Source organism: Nothobranchius furzeri, chromosome 4 (assembly GCF_043380555.1).
Source record: "Nothobranchius furzeri strain GRZ-AD chromosome 4, NfurGRZ-RIMD1, whole genome shotgun sequence".
Taxonomy (NCBI): Eukaryota; Metazoa; Chordata; class Actinopteri; order Cyprinodontiformes; family Nothobranchiidae; genus Nothobranchius; species Nothobranchius furzeri.
Window position 1 is genome coordinate 50,226,912 of NC_091744.1, and position 9,696 is coordinate 50,236,607.

The window sequence follows — 9,696 nt, forward strand, 5'->3', positions numbered from 1 at the left end:
TATGTAAACAGAAGGTGTAGAGTCTCAAACAACTTGTTGACATTTTTGTTTAAAAATGTGTTTTCCAGCTACCGGAAGAAGCAGGCTCCTGAAACTGCAATTCAGGGAGGTTATGTGCAGTCAACCTCGACACCCAGTAAGCGAACAGCAGCTAAAATGTCGCATCGATTATCTCCAACTGAGCCTGTGTCTGAGGGGTTAGTATCTTTTCTGTAAAACAAATATTCACGTTTTTGTGCTATGATGTTTCACACATTAAATTACACCTTGCATATCCACACTTGGTTCAGAACTAACATCACACCACCAAACACTTCTGACATTGTCTTTACAGGGAAGATTTTCTAATGGCTGGTGTTGAGGCCTTAGCTGATGACCTAGATTTGGATCCTTTTGAAGAAAGGTAAATTTGTTCATGAGAAGTCTTGCCATATATGCAGGAAATTACTGCTGTACTATGTGCAAAAAAGATAAAAACACAATAGATAAGCAAATATAGGTCATTATATATATTTATTTATGTTGTGAAGTGTCAATTCACAGCAGATTGTTGTTATTTGCAGAAATAATTAATGACAGATGTATTAGGCTCCACATTTATCTCTTTAGAATCAGTACCATTTCAGGTAAGTTCCAGTATTTATCTTTACGTACAACAAATATTATTGTGTTGTCTGTAGTTTCAAATCCCTGGATCTAGCTACGGATGCAGTCCACATTGATGAGGACCAAGCAAACAACTTACTCAACAGTGTGTGAGTTGCAATGTCTTCTTATCTACACTCTTTTTTTAAACTCCAAAGTCTTAAAACAATATATTAATTCTACTTTTATTTATTGTTTTCATAACAGAATAGAACTGTTATGAAAACTTTGTCAGGCTGACGAAGTTTGCAGCCGCAAACAAAATGTTGCAGGTAAATAAAATCCTTCTATGTTTTAAAAAGAACTAAAAGATGGAATTGTTGTTTTATCCTTGTTCACAGGCTGGGATCCTAAAGGGAATTTCCATCCTACTTGTGTGGCTGAATGACATCTTCAACCAATTTTGGTACATTTGCCAGAAAGCACAACATCGTGATATGTTTAATGTAAGTATTGTGACATCTTTTGGACAACAAGACAACAATGCACATTGACATAATTACCTTTCTTTTCATAATAGTGCCAGCTCTCGTGTTTCTGTTGGTGAGCGCTTCTGTCACATGTAAAGTTTTCAAATAAAACTTATTTTTTCTGTTAGGACATGTGGGTGGGTGTGCTCCACCATGTCACAGGGAAGCATGAATGGACCCGTGGCAAATGTGACCATGGACCACTTGATGCAACAACCAGTGATAAAGAGCTCATGGTACCATGATCTCCACCACACGAGGCTCTTCAACGAATCATGTTCAACAGACGCTGGTTGAAGGATGTCACCAATCTGACCTTTAGGTATATTAATAACATTTTCATAAGCAAAAAAGCTAAAGTGTCAATATCAAAGCTGACAATTTACATATAGAAATGACAATTGTGGGTGAAAAGGCAATCAAAAGTGTGATTCCTAATAATCTATAAAGTTGTAGCTTTTGTTTTTTTTACAGGTCAACTTCAGAACTGGAGAGTTTCCAGAATTGCATTCTCATGTAATCTATGTATGATCTAATGCTGCTGTTCTCCTCTCTCCATAAAGGCCCCAGCTACGTGAAGCATCAAAAGACAGGAATGACTTCTTTCATGCACACAGATTTATTAGAAATTAAGAAAAAATACTATGTACAAATGCAAATAACAGAACTTTTTTGTACATAAATAAAAATAAATATATTGTGCAAACTGTTTGTTTATTTTTGGGTGAAAATGCTGTCTTCAGCTAGTTATTTTGAGGTATTGTGCCGTTTTGGAACTACTGTAGTTGTAGATAAACGGTTTGGATTTTTGGGTTAGGATGCCCTCAGTCAGGAAGATGGTGTCCTGGCGTCTCTTGCCGAAACTCCAGGATATCCAGCATCACCCCTGGAAGACGGGTCACCACTCTCTCGAGAAAATAATCTCTCTCCTCCTGGCTCAGGTGTTGTAAAGCTGTCTAGAAATTAAAGAGCATATGTTTACATGACTAGATTCATATCTCCAGTGAGTGATATTTTCGTTTTTGGCATCTATTATATTATTTTATTTTTTTACACAAATGGCTGCATCTCAGCTATACTGGCAGCTCTCAGCTGTGCAAGCTGGTCTCGGTCCTCTTCTCTGAAAGCTGTTCGCTGCCTACCACGGCGCCCTGGTCCTCTTGAAGGAGCTCTGGACCTCAACCTGCTGCCCTCACCCCTTGAGCGTGTCCTTCCCCGACCCTCGGAGCGACCTTTTCTTCTCCCCTTTCCTTTAGCCCCTGGTCTCAGACTTTCCCACGACACATCAAAGTCTGTGGCAGGCTCGGGCACACTCCATCTGAACTGTCTTCCATCACTCCTTCCAATGTGAATTCCTGAAAATCAATGACAGTAATGAAAAATGACTATTACCCTGTAGGTCTTGTTGATATTATGATTTTATTTTGATGCATTTTTGAACTAAACATTGATATTTATGTTCTTATTTAAATTGTTGTGATGCCTGTCCTGTAATGAAATTGGTTTCACAAATGATGTCAGTGACTTGAAATTGGATGTTCTTACATGATGTATAAACAATAACATTAGCTTGTTAGCAAGCTTAGTGCAAAATAACTGTAATTTGTCTAAAAACATCAGAAATCACCTGCAGCCACAAAGCCGTATGCTGATAAAGTAGCATCATGTTACTGTCTTGCTCGCCAGTCACAAAACTGGCTTATGAATATTTCATAGGAAGGAGCACTTGCTTTACATCATGAGTGTCATGGCTAAATTAAAATGCTAATGTTGTCATGGAATTTTACAAATATTAGTCTAAAGTAACAATGTTACTTACTTCATCGCTCGACACGGTGCCTTGTTCGAGCCGCGCTCTGGCCGTACATCACTGTAATTTTTTTTTTCTAGTGAAGAGTTTGTGCGCGCTCTCGTGCCGGGCTGCAGTTACTCACAGCGCCAAGTGCGTCGCTAATGAGTTTCGTTTCTTCATCCTGCCCCATGCTCCTTTAACTCTCACAAGTACACTTTATCTTTAGCAAATTTCCAGTAGGTGAACACTTTCTGTTGCCCTTCTGGATTTTATTTACAAGCTTGATGTAGATCAAATAGAACATGCAAGCAGAGAAAACAACTTATACAACAGCATGGTTGCATTCAGGCACCGTGGTACACTGAATTTATTTAAAATGTTGTCTAAATGTAGCAAAATGGTTTTGTTTTCAGTAAACCTGACTTAACTAAATCTAATAAAATTCAATTATCTGCTGTATTCTCTAACATTTGACATGTGTCTAAGAATTATGGAGTTAAATCAGGGCCATAATGTTTGTGTAGTTAAAAGAAAAATTTGAAATCGAAAATGTGTTAACTGAAAGCAAAATTCACATTTTTAGAGTGAACTTTTAAAAAGAAAGACTTGGATTTAAAATAAAATCAAACATTTGGAATATTTGTATTAACTGAAACCCCAATGATATTTTTATTTAGAATTTTTCTGAGCAAATTTTATTTAAAAATTTTCAGTATTTTTTTAAATTATCACTTTAAAAAAATCCATTCAGTCTCAGATTACATTTTTTCAGAATCAGATCTTTTTAATTAATGTGCAAAAAATTTTCTTCAGCTTCAGATTTTTTTTTCACTTTCAAATCTGTATTTTTCAGTTACAGACTTTTGGCCCTGTTTTGACCTGGTGGGCGTGGCCACAGAGAGAGGGGCGGGGAATCAAGAGTAGGGATGGGTACCTTTGACATTTGAATTGATCCGGCACTAATTCCCGGTACCTACGAATCGATACCGGTACTTAACGGTACCAATTTTCGATACTTTTGAGTGTTTAATATTTTTAATTCTCTTTTATGATTAAATATATATTTTTCTCAATATATAACCACATTTGATAAATATCACGATAAATAACTTACAACTGTTTGTATTTTAACATCGTTCTTGTAGTTTTATAAGCTGATAATTAAACTGAAGCAAACATCTTTACTGTGAACTAAATTTACTGTGTATCTTCATTCCTTTTACCGTCCTTTTTCAATTGATTTTTCCTACTGGGAAGTTAGAATTTCTGAGGAGAAAGCGAACGCACCATTAGATGACAACAATGGTGGCATAGGAAGCTAACATATCAAGCTAACGTTATCAAAGTCAAAGTCAGTTTAATTCTCACTTCTGCCACATGTACAGGACATAAAGAGAAATGAAATTACGTTACTCTCAAACTCTCGCTAGATAGAAAATAAACATTTAGTATAAAAAATAACCAAGTTCAGAGAGACTGTGGGGGAAAAGAGAGGAGAGTTGGGAGAGCTGGGAGGGAGTTTAGCTTCCTAACTGCCTGATGGATAAAGCTGTCCTTCAATCTGTTGGTCCTGGCCTTGAGACTCCGCAGTCTCCTCCCTGGCGGCAGCAGCTCGAAGAGGCTTTGCATTGGGTGAGTGGGATCAGCCGCAATGCGAAGGGCCTTTTTTGTGAGGCGGGCACTGTAAATGTCTGATAGGGAGGGGAGAGAGACCCCAATGACCTTCTCTGCTGCTCTCACTATACGTTGGAGGGTTTTAATGCATGAAACGTTGCAGGCTCCGAACCACACAGTGATGCCGCACGACAGGATGCTCTCGATGGTGCCTCTGTAGAAAGTGTACATGATGGGGGCTGGTGCTCTTGCTCTTCTTAGTTTGCGGAGGAAGAAGAGACGCTGCTGTGATTTCCTCGCCAATGCTATGGTGTTGTTCGTTCAGGAGAGATCCTCTGTAATGTGCACACCCAGGAACTTGGTGCTGCTCACTCTCTCCACAGACACACCGTTGATGGTCAGCGGAGCATGCTGATTGTGTGCTCTCCTGAAGTCCACAACAATCTCCTTGGTCTTCACCACATTTAGAGAGAGGTTGTTGTCAGCACACCATGTGGTAAGGCGGCTCACCTCGGTCCTGCAGTCGGTCTCATCCCGTTGTTTATGAGACCCACCACTGTTGTGTCATCCGCAAACTTGATGAAGAGGTTAGAGCTGTGTAATGGTGTACAGTCGTGGGTCAGCAGAGTGAAGAGGAGGGGGCTCAGCACACATCCCTGGGGGGCCCCCGTGTTTGAAATGATGGTGCTGGATGTGTTTCTACCGACCCGTACTGCTTGTGGTCTTCCAGTGAGGAAGTCCAACAGCCAGTTACACAGTGAGGTGTTAAGACCCAGCTGGACCAGTTTTTGAGAAAGCTGTTGGGGGATGATGGTGTTGAATGCTGAACTAAAGTCTATGAACAGCATCCGGACATATGAGTCTTTTTTGTCCAGATGTGTGAGTGCTGAGTGGAGTGCAGTGGAGATGGCGTCATCGGTCGAGCGGTTGGGCCGGTATGCAAACTGGAAGGGGTCCAGGCAGCGGGGCAGAACAGACTTGATGTGTTGCATGACTAACCGTTCGAAGCACTTCATAAGGATGGGAGTAAGTGCAACAGGACGGTAGTCATTAAAGCAGGAGGGAGATGATGTTTTTGGGACCGGAATAATTGATGTGGCTTTAAAGCACGTGGGGACGACAGCCTGGATAAGTGACGTGTTGAAGATGTCTGTGAAGACATCAGTTAGTTCCACTGCACAGTCTCTCAGTGCCCGTCCAGGAATATTATCAGGACCCGGAGCTTTACGTGCATTGATCCTGCTAAGGGATCTCCTTATGCTGTCTGGGGACAGAGTCATCACCTGATCACCAGGAGGCGGTGGAATCTTCTGTGCTGTGGTACCGTTTTGCACTTCAAAGCGAGCAAAAAAGGTGTTCAGCTCGTTCAGCAGGGAGATGGAGCTATCACAGGTCCATGGAGGGGGCTTGTAATCTGTGATGGTCTGAATGCCCCGCCACAAGCTTCGTGTGTCTCTGCTGTCTTTGAAGTGTTGGGATATTTTCCAAGAGTACTGTCTCTTAGCCTCTCTGATACCACAGGAAAGGTTGGCCCTAGCTGTCCTCAGTCTCATCTCGTCTCCTTTCCTGAACGCAATATCCCGCTCCTTCAGCAGCCTGTGGACCTCTCCTGTCATCCATGGTTTTTGATTTGCACGGACAGTTATGGTTTTAGTTATTGTTACATCCTCAATGCATTTCTTGATGTAGGCTGTAAGAGTCTCTGCATACTCCTGGAGATCAGTGGAGTTATTGTAGGTGGCAGCCTGCTTAAACATGTTCCAGTCCGTGGAGCTAAAACAGTCCTGTAAAGCCTCCGGAGACCCTTCTGGCCACACTTGTATTTGCTTACAAACCGTTTTGGTGACTTTAACGAGCGGTCTGTAAGCAGGCATTAGCATGACAGTAATGTGGTCTGAGGCACCAAGGTGGGGGAGGGGGAAAGCTTTGTAAGCTCCTCTCTGGGTGGTGTAAACACAGTCCAGTGTGTTATTTCCTCTTGTTGGAAAGTCAATGTGTTGCTGTATATTTGGAAACATGCACTTTAGGTCTGCATGGTTGAAATCCCCAGCCAAGATGACAAAGGCATCAGGATGGGCTGTCTGCTGCTCACTGATGCACTGGTACAGTTCATTCAGTGCCACACTCCTGTTGTTGCCATTGGAGGAGGGAGGGATGTACACAGCACACAGTATTATGGCTGAGTATTCCCTCGGTAGATAGAATGGCCGACACTTAATAACCATAAGCTCCAGTGCAGGCGAGCAGTGTTTGCAGACCGCGACAGCATCGTGACACCAGGCGTCATTGATGTAAACACAGAGTCCACCCCCGCGGGCCTTACCTCCCCCGACAATATCTCGGTCAGCACGGAAGCAGGTTAGCTGGTCGAGCTGAATGGCATGGTCCGGGACACTGTCACTGAGCCATGTTTCCGTCAATATAAAAACACAACAGTCTTTTACATTCCTCTGAGATGAACGTAGTAATCGAATGTCGTCCAGTTTATTTCCTAGCGAGCGTACGTTGGCCAGGACGACGGAGGGGATAGCGGGTTTATGTGGGCTAGCTACTAGCCTAGCTCGGATGCCGCCGCGCTTTCCCCCTCTTCTGCTTTCTCTCACGTCGCTTGAGGCGCCTCCATTGTGGGCGAGGAGCAGGAGTGGCAGTCGGTGATTTAATAGTCCTCCGGAGCAGACCCAGATTTCTCAGCTCTACGGCGTCCACAGAGTTTAACTTTAAAACATTGTTCCTGCCGATGTCGAGCAAAGATGTTCGGTCGTATACACGCTTGCAGACAGATAGGCGTGACATGGACATACCGAAAAATAAATAAAATAAAAATAAAAAAAAGAAAAGAAGAAAAGGAAAAAAAAAAGTTTGGGAGAGAGAGAGAGAAGCCGCTGCGTGTGCACGCGCCGCCAGTGTCTTGAAGAAAAAAAAACTGTTATCTTGAACAGTTAATTTAACTGCTGGAGCAGATTTAAACGATGATGCCTCACACTTAGATCATTGTCACTGGTTTCATCTTCACCCAATCACCCGTCACATTTAGTAAAGTGAAGCCAAACTTTAGAGCGCGTTCATGTTCTTCTAGTCGGAATTTCGGAGTTCCGAGGAGAAAGCGAACGCACCATTAGTGAAACAAAAGCTAACAAATCAAGCTAACGTTATCTTAAACATTTTATTTACCTACCGGAGCAGATTAAGAAGAGGATGTCTCACTTACCCATCACATTTAGTGAAGTGGACCCAAGCGTTAGCTTTCGTTCTTTCTACCATGCTGCTCTGTTTACAACTCGCTCGCAGCGACCGATGACATAACGCTCTTGCGCATGCGCAGCTGTCTAGGCAAGTTCTTATTGTGAAGGACGGGTACCGAAACGAGGCACCGTTTCAAATGAAGTGAATCGGTGCTCGGTCAGTACTGTGGAATTCGGTCGGTACCTTAAAAAGTACCGAATTCGGTACCCATCCCTAATCATGAGTGACAGCAGACCGCTGGAGGTCCATTTTTCATGTTGCCTTCAGGAAACCTGGGAATGAACATAATTTATCAAACACCTCCTGCACTGTATTATTTGATAATGGTTAGAGAACATGTCATGCATAACTGCTAAAACTCAGTTACTAAAGCTCTTTCAATCAGTAATGTGTACAAAATACGCCGTGACTGATCAATTATGAGAAGTTTTCCCAACCACTACGTGAGAAGTGGTCATTTCCCATGCTCTCAAAGTAGCGTGCATTGTATCGGGTGGGTGCTGCTGTTGTGCCTCAGTGAACGATGGCGTCGCCTTCCAACAACAATGCTAGCGCGAACAATCAGGTGAGTGTTTAAGTTTGGAACAATTACACTGCAGTCTGTGACTACTAAGAATTTACGAAGTGGCTATTGTGACGGTTAAAAATAAGATTAAAATTTCGGCTATTCTGTTTTTTTTATTTTATTACATTTTTTTGGTGAAATGCTACAATAGCTCAACAGAAACGCCTCGCTATCATTTTCGGCTGAAACTTACTCTAAAGGTAAAGTAATATTATCAATTTGATCCTTCCCCAAAAAATATGGAAAACTTTTTAATAGACTCCATAACTAATCGGGCTTGGGATGCAGTCTTCTTCACCTGCCGCTACGGCAATGTTGCTAGACTCTCATCCATCCATTATCTTCCGCTGGTTCCTGGCTCCGCTCGCGGGGGCAGCAGCTTCAGTAAATAGACCCAGACTTCCCTCTCCCCAGCCTCTTTGGCCTGCTCCTCAGGAGGAATCCTTGTTTCCTCAAACAGTGTGCTGGTCATTCTCTTGAGTCTTGATGCTTAAATCTAATCAAATTAATCATTAGATTTGTTATTACTCAATGATGGTACGCCTTTGCTATGCTACAAATTATCACGAGGGAAACAGGTGGGGAACGTGTTAAACTTTCACGGTTTTCTTACAATAAACATATGCGTGTGTTATAGATAAAAAGCAATAATAGTATGATGCTCTAAAGCAAGAAGTAAGAGATCTTTTTCAGAAGGCCTTTTTCCCCCAGTAATGTGCAGCTGAATGATTCCAGTCGAAATGACACAAGTAACTGCAAAATCTTCCCTAAACTATGTGTCATGTTTAAGTAAATAAAGTAATAAAGGCACTACCAATGGAGTTTACAATTTCTTACTTAACAGAGAGAGAGTGAACTGCAGTGGCAAGAAGTTGTTGTTGGTGCTCCAGTCATTATTGGCTGTTTCATATACATCCAACCTGTATATAATGCAGATTTTTGTCCACATATAAATTCCAGGCTTCCCTCATTCAAGTATTCATATTCAGCATACTTTTGGGGATTTTGAAATGTTGTTTTTACCTTCCCTCTTCCAAATTGTCTGTTTCTCTGTGATGTACTGTTTGTTTCTATGGTTTATTTACATTTCTTACACTATTATCATGGCTCCCACATACCAGAATGTAAAGCGTAATGCCAAACCCTATATACTTACGTTTATTGTTAATATAATTCATTTTTTTGATGATGTGTCAACAGGTTATTTGCAATTATTACTTTCGAGCATGTGAAAACAGCACTGGTGATTCACTGGTCATCACATAGAAAATGAAAGACCATTAAAAACAAGAATTAATTAAGTGGAAGCTATCATTCTTTAGTGACTCCCAGATTTTTGCTTGTGCTAGCATTATACACTGTCATGC

The 9,696-nt window shown here is 41.6% G+C and overlaps 1 long non-coding RNA gene across 3 annotated transcripts; it reads left to right on the forward strand.

Moving 5' to 3' along the window:
- Nucleotides 1–333: 333 nt before the first annotated feature.
- Nucleotides 334–1,969, forward strand: LOC139069749 (uncharacterized). 3 transcript variants are annotated; one of them, XR_011520443.1, is made up of 3 exons: nt 334–403; nt 987–1,091; nt 1,244–1,969. It is a non-coding gene; the product is annotated as an uncharacterized lncRNA (long non-coding RNA). The 3 variants fall into 3 exon arrangements; XR_011520442.1 differs by lacking the exon at nt 334–403 and adding an exon at nt 718–755; XR_011520441.1 differs by lacking the exon at nt 334–403 and adding an exon at nt 718–755 and having other exon boundaries at nt 987–1,437; nt 1,679–1,950.
- The last annotated feature ends 7,727 nt before the right edge of the window (nt 1,970–9,696 follow it).